This window comes from Rhagoletis pomonella, unplaced genomic scaffold, assembly GCF_013731165.1.
Source record: "Rhagoletis pomonella isolate Grant_MI unplaced genomic scaffold, Rhpom_1.0 Rhpom_scaffold_00006, whole genome shotgun sequence".
NCBI lineage: Eukaryota > Metazoa > Arthropoda > Insecta > Diptera > Tephritidae > Rhagoletis > Rhagoletis pomonella.
In genome coordinates, this window is record NW_023458560.1 from 30,021,720 (window position 1) to 30,040,342 (window position 18,623).

Below are 18,623 nucleotides of genomic sequence, written 5' to 3' on the forward strand. Positions count from 1 at the left end.
TGAGATAAAATTAGTTGGGGTCAGTTAAATTGAGGTGAGTTGATGTGAGTTGTGGTGAATTGAGCAGAGTTGAAATGAGGTGTTGGGGTGAAATGAGTTAATGAGGGGAAAAGTGAGTTAATGAGGGGAGTTGAGGTGATTTGAAGTGAGCTGTGGTGAGTTCAGATGAAATTCGTTTACCGACATAACATAAATAACATAATTAATAAATAACATAACATAAGAATATAGCGTATTATAGCGTAACATAATATAACATAGCATAACATAACATTACATAGCATAGCATAATCTAACATAACAGAAATAATATGTCATAACATAACACACCATAACGTGACATAACGTAACAAAATATAACATAAAAGAAAATAGCATAACATGCACTAATATAAGATATCGAATTCACTCTCTGTCACTTTCTCCATCTCTATCTTTGCCTCTATCGTTTTTTTAATCTTTATTTTTATCTTTATGTTAATTTTTTCATTATCGTTATCCTGATCTTTAACTTAATTTTTTTTCTTCATCTACGTATTCACTCCTACATTAGACATTATATTAAGTATTTAAATTTTCCTTCGTCTTTGTCTTTATCTATGTTTTCTTTACTTTTATTTTAATCTTTGTCTTTATCCGCTTCTTCTTCCACATACTCAACTTTACCTTCTTCCATTTACGGTTCTTAATCTACATAAATCTTATTCATAAACTGCTGCTCAGCACCTTTATTTAATGCAATATATATAGAAAAATAATAATTCATACATTTAAGAGTAATTTCCTCCTCATGTATGGCATTTGTATTAGTGTCAACTTTGAACTGATTTTTTCGCTTTATTTTAAACCTATTCGAAATTTGATACTTTTCTGCGCTTCAGCTTCAAAATACTTTTCTAATGATATACAATTATTTACACCTTATAAGTATAGTTTAACTGTAATCAAACACGGCTGCTGTTTAACTGCACGTCTGTACCTGCTATGGGCGCTCGCATCCGAAACATCGTAAGAGATGTATCGCTTGTGTGGACCGTTCATCGCAGAAGGCATTAAAAGAGATATCGCACACTTGTCACCGCAAACATGGCCTCATACAGAGGCGATACTATCGGTGCGATATGATATCAAGTTTGATGCATAACGATAAAAAGGAAAGGGCCTCAAACTGGTGAGATATGACCAAACCACGATGCAGGTTTGCAAAATGAGATTGTTACATATAATAGTTGAACCTCTCTCGCTATATTTAATGCATAAGTTGGAAATTGCCGAAAAAATGTTGCGAAGATATTAGAAATCAAATTATATCAATCAATATTTCGACTAAAGCGCCATCGAGCGCACTTTCAGTAGATATTGGATCCAAATTGTTAAGAATTGGTATTTGAAGTACAATTTTAATACAAAAGAATATTATTATGATGTTTTTGGAAAATGTACGTGACCCCGCAAACTTATGATGAAATGCCGTATCTCAGTAGCCCCTTCAACAATCCTTACTTAACTCGGTGCGAGCTTTGCTTAAGGCCCACTTATAAAATCTGTTGAAAATCTGAAGCTAATTCACTTAAAATCGATGATTGCAATAACCACACTAGCATCGGTAGTGTAGTCACCATACTAATTCAGATAGAAGTCGATTTAAAATTGAATAAGAACTTATTTGAATTAATACGGTGACTGCATTACCGACGACAAGGTGGATGTCCATGGTAGTTTTGAATTTTCTTTTTGTTCTACGCTCCCTGAGCAAACAAATACGCGAACAGAGCGGCCTACTACTTCATCCGTGGTAGCCGAGTGGTGAAGGCTGCGTAGTACTAGACTGCAGGTCTCAAGTTTGATCCTCGGTTGGAGCAATTGCCAAAAAAAATTTGATTTTATTGTTAGTACTTGAATTTTTTGAAGTGAAACTTCTTTAGCGGCGGTTGGTTGGTTGGGAGTAAATAGGCAAATTCAACGGAAATTGCACACGGAAATGATGCAACGGAAATGGTTGGGACTAAATCAAATGCTTCTTTAGTGTATGCACATGGTACGAATTTAAAAAAAAACTTGCCAAGAAAAGGTTAAAGAATAACACTTAGAAAAAGACCAATACAAGAATGAAAGTAAAGGGAGTACGTACATAGATAAAGAAAAGGATAAAGACAAAGGCAAAAATAAAAACAAAAACAAAGATGCATAACGATAAAGGCGAAAATGAAGACCAAGGTAAAATTAAACACTTTACTTAAGTAAGGGCAAAGGTGAAGGGGAATATGTATATGAAGAATATGATAGACATTAAAATAAAAACAAAGGCAAATATAAAGAAAATTATGAGGATGACGATACCGCTAAAAATAAAGATGAAGATAAAGGAAGAAATATTAAAATAAAGGTAATTAAAGAGAAAAGGATATTGATGGATACACAGACACTCAATCTGGGAACTATTTTGGGATTTTAAGGATTTCCGAGATTCTCGCTTCTTATCGATACAATAATCGATATTTTTATCGCTTTTGTTATCGAAATTTTTATCGATTTTGCTATCGATATCTGCGGAACCTCTCGATATAACAATCGACATTTCTATCGATTTTGCTATCGATATTTTTATCGATTTTGTTATCGATATTTTTATCGACTTTGTTAAAAAAGTTTTCTATCTATATTTTTATCGATTTTATTATCGATTTTGTAATCGATTTTTAACGATTTTGTTACAAATTCTTTTTATCGACATTTTTATCGATTTTGTTATCGATAGTGTTATCAACTATTTATCGATTTTGTTATCGATTTTCTAATCGATTTTGCTACCAATGTTATTATCGACTTTGCTATGGAAATTTTTATCCAATTTGTCATCGATTTTGTTATCGATATTTTTATTGGTTTTGTTATCGATATTTTAGTGGATACTACTATCGATATCGATATCGTAAGATAAAGGAAAACAGAATAACATACATAAATGTAATTTGAAGGAACAGGGCTATGAGACAAAGTAGACATGTAACGTTAGTTTCACTTCTCCAGTGTGCGCACTTACTTTTTTATTTTATTTTATAAATATATTTGATTTTCTTTATTTTATATTCGTTTGTTTTATTTTGTTTCACATTTTTTATTTTATTAGTAGTCAATTTAAATTTTTAGAGTTTAATTTTACTAAAAAAGTCAAAGACAACTAACTAAAAACAGCTTTAAAAAATATAGAAGTTATAATTGAATGAAAAAAAAAAATTATGAATATTCTGCTGGTCGTGGGATTCGGCTCTTAAGTCCGTACTACTGCCATCTGGCAAGGCACAATATTGATCAGATCAACTGCGCCGTTAATCCGGATCAACGTTGCCGTCTGTCTATGCTTTTAGTCACTTAGTAAAATATAGCGCGACACATTGGTTGAAAAATTATCGTTTTAAGCTTCATGGATTTGTACATATAAGAACCGAAGTAGATACTTAGGTATTGATTCTGTTCTTCCATCAAATCACAACTACACTAGTACACATGTAAGTGCCTAAGTACTTAAGTGCATGTCTTATATCGTCGATTGTTAAAAGAGCTTAAATATATAACTTTTAATTAACGCATCTAGTAGGATTGCACACGAAAGTAATTGCAGCATTGCTTTTTAACGAATAAAAAACTTTAAAGCGGACTGTTCGAAATCAAAAAAAAAAGAATAGCGTGACATGGCCACATATACATGTATTAAATCGTTGTAAGTTCACTCAGAGCTGACACTCACACGTCTGACTAGACATTGTCTACGAGCGTCACGTAAAGCCAACCTTTGTACTTTGAAAGCAGAACAAAACAAATTGTATCTATACAGCTCAAGTAATTAGAACAAAAGCCGTTAAACTGAAAACATTTTTCTCTCAAAGTAGAAGGTAATGAATTTGTATTATTGTGCTAGTGAAATTTCAAAAATTGTTGGCCTTACCACATCAAAAGTTCTTATTAAATTTTCCATCTACACTTTATGTAGCAAATTAGTTATTAATTGTGCATACAGGTAAATACATACATATGTGCATACATAAACTTTAATTATAACCTTTAAGCAAGCAGCAAGTACTTATTCGCCGGGCTTTGTGGATTTAAATTTTAAGCATTGGCTTTGACATTGTGTGCGCCGGTGCGTATACGCAACCACATTAATTAATGTACGAAGATTTTATGTCCATTTGCACACATCGTCGGTGATACTGCAAAACGTTCTATGTCAATTATTACTTCTGATGTCCAAATGATCTGTTACCTGCATCTGATCGATTCTGTTAGTCGTTCATCTCCATCAGCCAAAGCGAATCAGTTTTGTAATAAATTTATGAGCGTGTAACTATGTATTTGCAGATGCATTCCGGTACAGGTAACACACCTTCTCAGTGCCAAGGGTAATATTAGACGTAGAACGTTTCGTATTATCACCGACGATATGTATGTACTTATACATACATACAGGCGTTAAATTGAAGCTGAAAATGAATATTTTATTAACCCTAGGATGTGCAAATGGGATTTTTGAGGCCTAAATATTTTGACCACGATTAACCGCCAGCGTTTTCGTTGGCCCTGACCGCTGAAACATTTTTTCCAACTACCGTTAATATTTTCAAACTTATTAAAATCAGCTTAAGGTTTTTTGCATTGATTTTTCAGGTATATATATATTGGGCCTCAAGAGGCCCTCCCGTTGATAAATGGAAAACGTTTGCTATTTTTCGGGTTATCAGTTTTGCTGCTTTGTACCACCTTAAATGTTCGAAAAAGTTACGAAGTGTGGGGAGTGCTTGGTATAATTTTTCTGAGGCCAGACTAGCCGCGATATTTGCAAGTAACAATGTCTAGGATGATGAAGACGATCTGTTTGGAGGTGACGATGACTATGTATATCATGCAGGAAGAGCAAGACCTTGTCAAAAGAGAGGCGGCCTCTGTGAATTACTTGAATACACTTTCCCATCGGGGAATAGAACACATCTTAAGTTGTCATTGCTAGGATGAAAAATACTGCGGCCTGATAACGCTCGCATGCAAAAAAAATATTGCGTAAGGTATCCGAACCCCACATCCCGTAAATAAACCTCGTTTATAATGACACATACTCACAGCTATAACATATCGCTTCAGAGAAAGCTATGTACTGGTTATGAAATAAAATGCGACCAGTTTGCGTTGCAGCCCAACTAGTTTACGTTATATCATATCTCAATGTTAGCGATTGGTATTTAAAATGGCCATGGTCAGCCTACCAGTAGAAATACGAGTAGCATTATACCAGTTCCGTCTTCCGCTTCATCCCCCGCTAAAGGAATAAGTATGTATAAGTCTTTTTTCTGTTTTTCGCAGTATACTCGGTGTGTCGGTGTTATCCAATTCCTATGTAGAATCGCTAGCTGATTCCGAAAATAGAGTAATTTTTTTTTGTGTGGACAAGTTTCTGAGATATTTGTAATTCACCGTTATTCAGCTTAAAATATAATCCACTTTATCTAAAGTATCTTAAATAACCTTATTACGAGGTATATTACAATCGTTTCGCTTTACACTTTACTTATAATAAATTATAAAGACCAAGATAAAGATAGAGACACAGAGACTCACCTCTCCTAAATTCGCCACACTTTAATTCACCAATGCAAAGCTCATCACACCTGAGCCTACCACGCCTAAATTCACCACATATCGAGTCACCATAACTGAACTTATCACACCCATTCACTCTACACCTCACTAAACTCACCACACCACAAGTCATATCAACTCAATTTGGGAACTATGTCGGGACTTTAGAGATTTTCGAGATTCTCGGCACTAAATTCGGATTTTCAAGACTATTTCGGGAGTCTTGGGACTAAATGTGGATATTCAAGAATGTTTTGGTTTTCTGGGGCGCTACTTTGAGATTCTTCGTTTTATTTATCGATATTGTTATCGATGCATATATTTTGTTATCGACATAATAATCGATATTAGTTTCGATATTTTTTTCGTCATAATAATCGATATGTATTGTTATTAATAATTTTATCGAAATAATAATCGATATTAGTTTTGATGTATTTACCAACTGCAAATACAATAAATTTATAGAAACTGTTGTTGATATTGATATCAAGATATTTATCGATATAATAACCAATATTGTTATCGATATAATAAAGAATATTAATATCTTTATCGATATTTGAAAATTCCGATATAGTTACGAAAATCTCGAAGTAGTTCCGGAAATGCCAATGACATTATATGACTTGATATCACATGACGTAAAATCATCCCACCTCACTTCATCTACATAGGTTAATAACTATGTAAATGAACAAAAAGGATAGAAGCAAAGATACAAACAAGGTAAATTTAAACATCTTATTTTTATCAGGACAAAGGGGATGGTGAATATGTATGTATAACCAATGGTATAGATATGTATGTATGGATATGACAGACAAAATAAAGATAAAGATCAGAATAAAGGACAAAATAAAAATAAATCTGACAGAAAAAAAGTAAGGTAGAAAAAAGTTAAAACCTAACATTAAACTTATGACAAAATATTTTTTTACATTGAAAACACTGTCAGAAAAAAAAAATATAGCCAAAAAGCAACGAGCTTTTTTAGCAACTTGAAACTTGCACCTTATTCTATTAAAATTTAATGGGTTGTGCACTCAAAACGTTTCTATGAAATCGGATTAGTTGCAAACCTGTATGCAAGTTTATTTAATTTTACTGAATTTTACAAAAAATTTAAAAGTTTAATTTTATGTATTTTGGTGTAGTATGAACTATAAGTTAAAAAATTAAAATGAAAGACTTTGCGTACAATACGAAAAATTATCTGTAGGCAGACTTTAGTGCAATACTGTATTTAAATAAATAATACAGTGTTTGAAATAAATGGGAGATTCGTATATATTACACTATTGGGAACAGATATAAATCAAATAAAATAAATATTTTAGGCCGCATAAATCGCCTAATGCTAACTGTATGCTATGGATTAAGAACCACCGACAATTGTCATTAATGCATTTTCTGTACAAAATTTAAAACAAAAGTTTATGTATGCTAATATCTTTGTGTATGCCATAGATTGAATGTGCAACTGCATGTAAACGCATCATGTCATGTTAGTGTGGGAGTGGCAGTGTGCGTATGCAAGCGGAAAGATACAGCAAATTAATTACAGTAAGAGCCGGCGCTGCAGCCGCCGCCACCGCCGCCGATTGGCACTCAAACCAAAACCAAAAACTTGAATAACAACAATATCAACCAACATCAGCTATAACACTTTGTTGCAATTGTGACAATAGTGTTGGCACCCAGCCGCAATACGGAAAGCAACCACAGCAGCAGCAGCAGCAAAAATAATACAAAAGACAGAAGACATCGTTAGGCCCATACATACATTCGTACATTCGTACATTCGCTCGTTCGTAGGTTTCTCAGTTTGTTCATTTGCTTGCTTGTTCGCTGCTAGCTGGCATTGTTTGAACCTAATATCCTTTCGTTTGCATTGTTATTGTCTGCAACTTCCTTCCAATGTTTCCGCGCAACAATGCTGTTGCCGTTGTTGCTGCCGCTGCCGCTGCCGCTGCTGTTGCTGTTTGTCTTACCTTTTTTTTCTCTCCTTTTTTTTTGTTGCTGCATTGTTGTCACTTTGTATTGGTTGTTTGGCTATTTGCCTGTATTTTTGTTTATGCTTTGCCTTTACTTTTGCTTTGCGTTCATTATTCGCTCTAACCATTTGCCATTTGCTTGCTCCCAGACTGTTTCCACGCTGTCTTGCACGTCCTTTCTCTTGTGGTTGTTATTGTTTTCTGGCGTGCGTGTTTACATGCATAGCTGTGTGTGTGTGTGTGTGTGTGTTTTGCTGACCGAGCTGCTTCCACACGACGCCTTCTTTCAGTTTTTCATCAGTGTTGTTTGCTGGCGTTGCTGTTTCTTTCTTTCTTTCTTTTGTTTCGCTTAGTGCTGCTTGCGTTCCCACACTTGTTGTGTTGCTACGCTTGTCCTGATGCCATGTATTGTTTTTACCCGCTTTTTCTCCGGCTTCGGGTGTTATTGTTTTTATTAGTCAATGGTGTTGGCAACGGCTGTGCCAAAGTCCTTCTTTATTCACTTTTCTTTTTTGCTTTTATGTTGCGCCTTTTGCATGCAAAAAACCTTCCTTTATAATCGACTATAGTTGCGCTGCAGAATTACTTGCACGGCACACTTCAACTCGCTGTTACTCCACTCAAATCACCCATCGTCAGCACGCAGAGTCAGTGCTCTTTAGCCGGTCGGCTGGCTGGCTGGCTGACTGGCTGGTCTGGTTGGCAGCCTGACTTGGTGCATAGTAGCTGACTTGGTGTATTGTCTTTATGCGCCTTCTTCCTACAATGCGGCGCATTTGCCAAAGTGGAGTCGCAGCACGACCAACAGCTAAACAGTGGCCAACAAAATGTGTTGGCAAGCTTTCTGTTGGTGGTTCATTAGTGTTTCTTTTTCGGTTTTTCTTTGCGTATTTATGGACATTCGTATACCTATGTATGTATGTATGTATATCAGTTTGTTACTTTACCTTATTTGTTTTTTGTTCGCATGCCTTCTTCGCTCTCAATGAAGTGTTGCGACAAAATTTATGCGCAACGATTCCACATTGAATTTTCTGATGACTCTTGGCGACTGCTGGTAAAATGCCGTGCGAAGTATTTTGTTAAGTGATTTCCTCCATGAATAATAATTAAAAAATGTGCATGCAAACCTTTGAGATCGTATTGGCCGGCTTTATAAGAAATTTGTTTATGTAAATATAAAAGCCTTTATGTATATCAATGCAGATTGTTGAAAGCCGAGGTAATTTGACTGCTGCATAAAATGCGTTTTGTAATAGTCTGTCGATTAGGAATATGAGTCGCATAATCACCTCAAAACACATTAACATTATTTATGGATTAAAACCAACTAAAAGGTTCTGATTCTAACATGCAGCATTTCAAACTTTATGGGTGATACTATGAATATGCTCCTTACTTGCAAACTGATACAAAAACACAGAAAAAGTTTTTTTTTTTATTAGCGGTTGCCCCTAGGCAGACAATGACAAACCTGCGAGTGTATTTCTGCCATGAAAAACAGCTTCTTATAAAAATACAATCGCCTTTCCGGAGTCGGCGTAAAACTGTAGGTCCCTCCTCTTTGTGTGACAATTTCAAGCTCATCTCAAGGTCAACATAGTTTCTTTTAACTGGTAATCGTATTTTCTTCCTTTTTACTAATTTTATATATTTTAACAAAGATGTTAAGTTAAAAGAGAAATGGGCAGAGGACGGTAACGTTCAGCACGAATACCCCGATTTTTTTTTCTTTTTAAAACAATAAAAACTAAAAACTTAAAGGGAATCAAATTGAAAAAATACAAAACACCTAAATTTTAAAAAATATAAACAATATGAATTTCTTAAAGCTAAATTAAAAATATATATTTTCTTTTTTAAATAATAGAATCAAAAAAAAAATGGAAAAAAAGGAAAAGCTTAAATTTAAAAAAATTGGCAACTAAAAATAGAAGGGATTAAAAAAATATTTTTCGCTTTAAAACAATAAAATCTAAAAATTAAAAATTAAAAGAAGAAAACAAAAAGAAAAGTCTCTAAATTCAATGAATTCAAAAAAAAATGTTTTCCTTTTTAAATAAAAAAAATCCAAAGAAATAGGTATTTGAAAATTATAAACGTTAAATTAAAAAAATTTAATTCCTAAAAATAAACAAAATTAGAAAAATCTAAAAGTAAAAAAATTTATTTGAAAAGGGAAAGCAAAAACATTCAATTAAAAAAAGTAGTTTCTAAAAATAAAATGAAATTAAAAAGTACTTTTCAAATCTAAGAATTTAAAGAACATTAAATTAAAGAAAAGAAAAAAATTAAAAAAATATATTTCAAAAAATTGTATGAAAATAAAACAGTACGAAAGCAATTCAAGTGAAATATAATTTTAATATTTTGAATTATATATGGAAATTGACAGAAAATAAAAAATCATTTTCCATTTAAATTGCTGGTGAAATCGGCTGCACATCATTAAAAAAACTTAAATTAAAAAGCAGAAGAAAAAATTTAATTTAAAAAATTCTACTCCCCGAAGGTTTGAACCTCAGAGTTCTCGAATGACAGTGCCTTGCTCACTCGACCATTGTAAGTGTTGGAGCTGCGCGAGCAATATGATATACATCTTCATTTGGAACATGCTCAAATGATTTTTATCAAAAGAGATTTTCACCATGAAAGTTGGCAAGGAGCAACTTTCGTGTCAGAATTTCAATTGTCTCACAAAAGACTTGCAACTCATAACCTAGCCAGACTTGCCCTGATAATGAAAAATCCTTAGAATTGGATTGCAAAGTTTACGAGTTAGACTATCCATTCTAGTCGGCCCTTCTGGCATTAATATTAATGTTTTGACGAAAAATAGTGGGTTTATCTAAGAAAGCTGGGGTGAACATTGGTCTCGGGAAAATGTTTGCAATTGTTGCCTTAATTGTATGCATACCTTCGGAGGAGCTTCTTATTTCTTAATTCTTATTTATAATTACTGAAAATTCTTCTGAGATTCAGTCGACCTGGAATATTTTTTTAGCCTACTTAATAACGCTATTTATAGCCCTCATAATTCAACTTTATTTACTCTTAATAAAATTATGAAAATTTAGTGATCACTGAATTTTTCTCCTAACTAGGAAGCGTAACAATAAATTATTAGACAAAAATATTTTCAACACCGGCTCTCCAGCATATTTTTTAACAGTTAGCGCCACCAGGTGTCACATCGAAATGAAAAAAGCTATATATATCGCGTATCCTTTTTATATTTTTATTTAAGAACTTCAAAAACTGAAAAAATAGTTTTCATGTGAAATTATACATATACACACATTAAAGGACGGCAAATGTTGAACAATAAAACATAACGACATGTGCCACATCATCTAAGTGCCAGTTCATACTATTGCGCTCATACATATAAGTTTGACAATCACATGTTATAAGCTTAAGGTTATATTTTATCTTTTTTCTATATTTATCCCTCCTCTACCTCTACCCTTTTCGTTCTAGTTACATTTATGTTATCCTGTTTTTCGTTATCTTTATTTATTTTTCTTTATACTCCAGTGTTCTTATAAAAGTAAAGCGTTTAAATTTACCTTGGTCTTTAGCTTTGTTTTTGTATTTTATATCTTTGCTCTTATCCTTTTCTTCATCTACATATTCACCTAGATGATGTGAGGTGCGATGTCGTGCTAACATATTATGTGATGTGATGACAGGTAATGCGATGCAATGTGATGTGATTTTATGTGATAGGATGTCATGTTATATCATCTGGGTGATATCATATCATTTCATTTAATGTCATGTGATGCCATGTCATGTAACGTCAAATCGTCTGATCACGTGTTATGTGCCGATTATTATATCAGTATCAATATCAATACCAATATAGATAACTGTATCGATAAATATACCGATCAAAATATCGGTAAATCGACAAATATATCGATTAATTTATCTATAGTAAAGACGATAAAAATATCGATAACTAAAACTTAAAAATATCAGTAACAAAATCGATAACAAAATCGATAAAAAAGTATCGTTAAAATTACCGATTACAGTATCGACAAATATGCGCATAAATATATCAATAACAATATCGATAAATCTGTTCATAAATACTTCAATACAGTACCGGTTATTTTATATCGATAACAGTACAAAAATATCGACTATTGTATCGATAAAAATATCTGTAAATATATCGAAAACAATATCGATAACAATATCGATAGATATGTATAACGAAAATTCCGAAGTAGTCTCGAAAATCTCGAAAAAGTCCCGAGAATTTTCAAATATTCTTCAAAATCTTGATTCAGTCCCGAGAATAACGAAAATCCTTAAAATTCCGAAATATTTCCCAGATTGTCTCTGTGTCTCTTACTAAATCCTTTTCTTTATAATTAACTTATATTAATCTTTCATCCTCTATCTTCTTCTTTACTTTTATCGGTATACTCATCTTCATCTTTTTCTTTAGGTTTTTTTATTTTCTTCATCTACAATATGCCTTTTGCCTTATATAAGGAAAGTGTTCAAATTTAGCTTGACCTTCATTTTTGCTTTTATCTTTATGCATCTTCTTTTTGTTTCCATTTTTACCTTTGCCTTTATTTTTTTCTTAATCTAAATTAATATGTAAGTATTCATATTTACTTTCATTATTTTTTTTTAGCTAAGTATTATTCTTTAACCTTTTATTAGCACGTTCTTTTATATTAATACCATACATTTAAGACGCACTTTGCCAATTTACTTACTTTACTTTTTCACTTAAAAAAGAAATATTTCGCGAAGCACAAAGTGAAACTAGAGAACGGTAAGATAATTTACAAGCATTCGGTTCGTTGAGAAAATCAACTTTGTATGGGTAAATTTTACCCATGATGGCGAGCTGAGGGTTAATGTTGATGTTGCTACCAGGATTAGACACTATCGTCACTCATACGCCATGGCATACGACTACATATCGATGACTGAGTGGAAGATCGACCTATCTCGGCAGCCAGTTCGAAAACGCTCTATCTCAAAAAACTTTTCAAGAACGCCCTATTTCAGAATTTAATTGAAAAATACCCTATCTCAAAACTCGGTTCATAAAAGCCCTATCTCACTTCAAAATGTATTGAAAATATGCTGATATAGGGCGTTTTTGAATCGGCAGCTGAGATAGGGCGTTTTTGAAACGAATTCTGCAATAAGGCGTTCTTGAAAAGTTTTTTGAGATAGAGCGTTTTCGAACTGGCTGCCGAGATAGGTCGATCTTCCACTCAGCCATCGATATGTACATACATACGTTTTCTATATAAAAAGTCTTTCGCTTGCCAAATGAATTCTTATTTTTTGTTTTTTTTTATAAATGAAAAGGGCACTTAAAAAAAAATTCAACATATCAGCTATCTTTAATTTAATACCTTACCATATTTATTGTTTTTCAATAACCGACATAAAATGGCAATTAATTGCATCCAAGAAGAAAGAGGTTTACTATGTAGCAGTTTGTGCATACACGTGCTGACACATTAAGAACTCAAGCTTTTCTTTAGTTTTCTCACCCACCGAGTTCAGGGCCGCTTAATTTGCGAAGCACGCACGTTGAGCACCATTAAAGCATTAAACACCTAACGACTACTAATGCGCGCTTTCACTCCTGCGTGGCAAGAAAAGAGGCTGCGGTAAAAAAAAAACAAGAAGAAAAACCAGGCGCCACACCATATTAATAATGGTGGCGGTAACATAGGTAATCTGTTCAAAGAAACTGCCAGTTAGCAGCCACCAAAGGAAGCAGCATCCCATCATCTTTGTGATGGAAGTTTAACCGTGGAAAACTATGCTTCAAAACATACACACATACTTATTTACTTACTTAGATGCATATAAATAAATATATTCGTGCGAGTATTGAAATCTTTATACACACACACACACACTGATTGTTTTGTGTGAGTGTTTTTCTCTATGCACACTACTCTCCTGCGGTGATTGCTACCACAAAAACTAAAAAAACAACAGCTGCAATTTAGCTACTTTAGCATGCACATCGACAAGCATGGCAGTTGCCACGAAATAATACTAAACAAGCAAAACAAGTCTGAAGTAAAAGAAAAAATAACTGACGCCAGAACAAAGCTACATACAAGAAAGGTTAGAGGAGCAGAGTACAAAAAATGTATACAACTTTTCTTGGCACGTTCATCTGCTCGAGTGCTATCACTACGGTGACCATCCGTTCTGTTTTTTTGCAGGACCGTACTGTTTTTCAAAGGTCGGTCCTGCGTAGTTTTTCAAACCTGAAAAACCTGAAAATGTACTGCTTTTTTCCAAGTGTCCTGCATTTGTCCCGCATTTTATTCGTTATTTTAAAATTATCGGACAATGGATGGATTTTTCCAAAAAAGTGTTTATTGGTACTTTTCGTAGCTTTTCTTCAATATCTCATGAAAAAATCTTCCGTTCAACGTAAGCGACTTGCACCTCGAAGGGTATTGATGTACCTCTTACCAAAATATATAACTTGTGGTGACTTCAATGAAAATTATTAGTGCTACAGGCGACCATTTGCATTTTGTCGTCAAAGTCGTAAAAAGTGAGATTTTCAATCAAATACGCAGTTTTATTTGATTATTTTTTCATTAGTTTAAAAATTCGATAAAGAATATATATCATTACAGTAAATTTTGAGCCAAAGATAATGAGAATCGGATTAGAAATGTAGATGCTATGAAGCGCAATCTGCACAAATTATATATTTTTGTAAAGGGCACATAAATAAATACCTTTGTAACTCGTCGTTTACGTCGATTCATGACGTCGATTTTTGACAAATAACTGCGAAAAGTACAAAAAAACAAAAAAAGGGTATTGTTTTCATTTTGAACGACTCAAAATTTGCCTATAAAATAATCTTTTAAAGATTTTCACTTTTCGTGTAAGCTATTGTAATTATAATATGTTTTACTATACTTTTATAAATATTCATGTAAAAAAAGATTAATATCGATGAAGAAAACGTGATTCGTTTTTAAAGTTAAAAATGTATTAAGAATTTAGAATCATAAATACTCTTTTGATATTTTTTATACTACGTAAATATATGTAGGCATATTTTTGAAAAATTGTCCTTCATTTTGAATCCATATTTATGGTCACCGTAGCTATCACCGACCCAATACCGGCCGAGTAGCTAAAGAACTAAACAACCAACAAACGCAACATGCAACGCACACATTTGAGTGTAGAATGCAGATTGGCATCCCACACTGTGCGTATCGGCGTACATCTTCCAATCCGTACTTGATTTGACATGCCACTTCACCTCACTGCCACTCAACGCTGCACCATTTCCGCTATGGCTATGTGCCAGCCACTTCAGTAATACCGCACGTCGAGTTGTTGAGGTTACACCTGAAGCTACTCCGGCAGCAAAAGCAAAAACTGAACGCAACGCAGCAACCATCCCGCGTTGATGTCTCTCAACTGTCATACAGCCAGACTAAACGCCTTTCTGCTCACCTGCCTACCCTGTCTTTTTATCTTCCCGATTCCCCACCTCAAACTAGTCCAGGCAGCTGGATGCCTGCGTGCCATGAAGGACAAAACAAAGCACCGTTCAGCGCCCAAGCACGCTTTGTGCATATTTTGTCAGACAGCTGTTGTACGATGAGCGGGTGTTTGGTAGATAAAGTGGCTGCTTGCTGGTTTCCACGCTGAGTAGCGGATCAGCAGTTTGCTGTGGCAGTGATAAGAAAAATACGTGTTTTGACAGCTGGACGTGCAGCATTTCAACGAAGTTGAAATCGCTGATGTAGACGATGAATTGTGTTTCACTCAAGGATTTTCTTGTGAAATGGATTTGTAAACTTTTTCTTTTCGCAGCTTATACTTTCTTGTTGTTTATGCCTTTCTTATAATTGCTTTTCATTTCCGTGGCTTAATGTATTGCTATCAAATATATCGTCACCTAAGGGTGAAAAGGTGCCAAAGTCCATTTTTTTTTAGAGACGTAAAAATCGATGTAGTTTCGTATTACCTGGCATTCTGCATCGAAATCTAAATTTTGAGAAAAAATGGACTTGGCACTTAATCACCTTTAGGTAGCGATATGCTTTCTAAACTCGAACAAATTAAAAGTCTAATTAGCCCCAATATGATAAATTTTGACTGGCTTATTTACGTCATTTACAATATACTTGTCATCCTACGAGCTTTCAATTAATATTTGCATTGTTTTACGGTTTTGCCCGTTTTGGCGTTTAAATCGGCTGAATGAAAGTAAGAAGGTGAATTTGGTTGGTACTTGAGAGTGTAAACTTTAAGTTTACAGTGATGCGTACAATTTATCGATTATTTTGTCTGTATATTTATGGATATATTTATCCCTTGAATTTTAAGACATAAAGAGCATTTAAAAAAAATTTTATCGACGACGTAATTGAAATGTTTAATGATAAAATTATCGACCTTCATTGGCATTTTTTCAAGTCAATCGTTTTAAAAATCTCTGGAAAGATACATATATCAAATCTGTTATTAATGAAAAACTGTCTGGATAATATTATCGCAATAACTACATAACTATTTATCTACTATGCGTAGTTTAGGAAAAAATAGCTTTTGATAAGGTGAGTGGTATTATCGATTTTTCGACAACGTTATCGAAATTATTTATTGATTTAATTATCGACCTATTAACATCTGTTATTTTTTTTTTTTAATTTAATTTTCTTTTAATTTTTAACTGTTATTATTTAAAAATTAAAAATTTACAAATTTAATTTAATTTTAATTTAAAGAAATATTATTGCTAATTGGCAAACAGAATATTTTTAAAACCTTCTCGTTAACAGACATTTACCTGCAATGCACTATAATTCCTCCCACTCTTCCGAGGAGAGTAAAACAGCCTTGCCTGGTTAAAAGCAATGAAAACTTCGCACTATTTAAATCAATAAGACTGCAACTAACTACATTAACGGGTTATCACTCAGTAAATAAACCGATGGTAAAACTAGAAATTTAATTACCACATTTCCAATTTCTATTTCTCCCTCTTTCCATGTTTGTTTACCGCAAAATGCATGTACACCTACACCTGGTTGAAAATACAAATAAACACAGTCACCACCATAAGTTGTCGTTCTTCACGCGCAATACCCAACAGCCATCGTCGACCCGTTGTTACTCACTCGCTAACCCATCGTTGATGCTTAGGAAAAAGTTGAAGAATTCATTTAACACTTTTCTCAGAATGGCAGCGAAGTAGAAAGTATCCGCAGATGTAGAAAGAAATAATGCTAGTGGCTTAGAAAACACAGCGAAATGTAAAGAGAAATAAAACTAAAATATCCACAAGAAGATCTGAACAAAATCGCAAATAAAAATAAATTTCACTAAATAGCAATAAGCTTCAACTATCCAAAAACCAACAACGACAACAAAACAGCAACATGTACAGTGATAAGTGTGGAGTAAAGTGGCGCAGGCAGGGAAGGGGGAAAAAATAATCTAACTCTTATTTGGCTACGCTGAGTGGTACACAGTTTAACGCACACAGCCGCACACAAACATGCAAAGACACCCACCTACACTCTCACCGCCAGTGCACTCAAGTGTAGGTGATAGCGAAGATTAGAAAAAAGTAGATAACAACAATTACAACAAAGAAAAGTTGCTTACATCAGCAATGTCGAATTGTTGCCAGCTGCATGGCGGACGTGTTGCAGCAAGCAGCTTGCATTTTGGAAAATTCATTTCGTTTATTTAGACAACATTAAAGTTATGGCTTAAACATAAATAAAGCTTTGTGAAAATAGTTTGTGCTGAAGTGAAAAGTTGATGGTGTCGTTTTTTTTTTACTTGTATTGTCGCGTTTTACTTGTATTGTAGCTTTAGCTTTGCATTATAGTACTCCTGGGCTTGTCCTCCAGTTAGATACTGTTGCTGTCTCCATGAATTTATATATATTTCTTCTTCTTCTTCTTCTTCTTAGCATGCCTTCTGCATTCAGCAATTCTCTCTTATCATTGTGCCATTTTGCAGTTGCACTGCTCTTTTAATTTGCTCAGATATCTAATAGTTTTTGTTGCTGCCTTGGTTGCCATTGCTGCTGATTGTTGACATTTCGGTTTGGTAAGAAGTTTAAACGCCATCTACGCAAATTTGTCAAGGCTTAGCGTGGGTAAAATGACAACTGATATAAATATTTAAAGTAGATAACAACAATTACAACAAAGCACATTCAGGATAAATACAAATATGTTTCTTATGTAACAACACTTTGCCTCACTGTGGCTATTATTTAATGGGGTTTCGTATCTAATGACCAGCGCCGAAAAGTTTAAGCTTTTGCTTGGACTTGCACTTTGGTGTAAAAAAAAAAAATCATAACTCAATTTATTGTAGAGTGCACCCTATAATACTATACTTAAATATTGCGCAAAATTCAGAGCTACCATTGTGATTTTGTTAAATTTTTTTTTGAGATGGCATATTTTCGAAAACAATTTTTTTTCAACAAAAAATGTGTATGTGAATTTTTTTTTTAATATTTCTTTTCATTTAGAATTTTGATGTTTGTATGTGTGATTTTTTTTTTTCAAATTTTTCCCTCGCCCCGTTCTCGAGATATTTGTAAAACTATTAAATCGATTTATTTTTGTTTTTGTGCTATAAAGTTGTTAAAAATGTATTAATCAAGCTCAAATTTCATATTTATTTATTATTTATGTTTATGCGTCAACCTTAAATATTTGAAACAAATCAAACACTTAAAGTGTGAACCCCGTCCATATTGGTACGGAACACCCGATATACAAATGTGCTTTATATCCGGTTTGGCACCAGTTTCTCGGGGTGCTACTAATATAAATAATTTAGATAATTGAAATATTCTGAGAAAAATTTCCGAAATTTTAAACTCACTTACATATTTCGATTGAAACTAAAAACATTTCACCAGGTTTTTTTTTTTTTTGGCAGCTGCTCTCTAGCCAAGTTTTTGAAAACTTTGGCGTG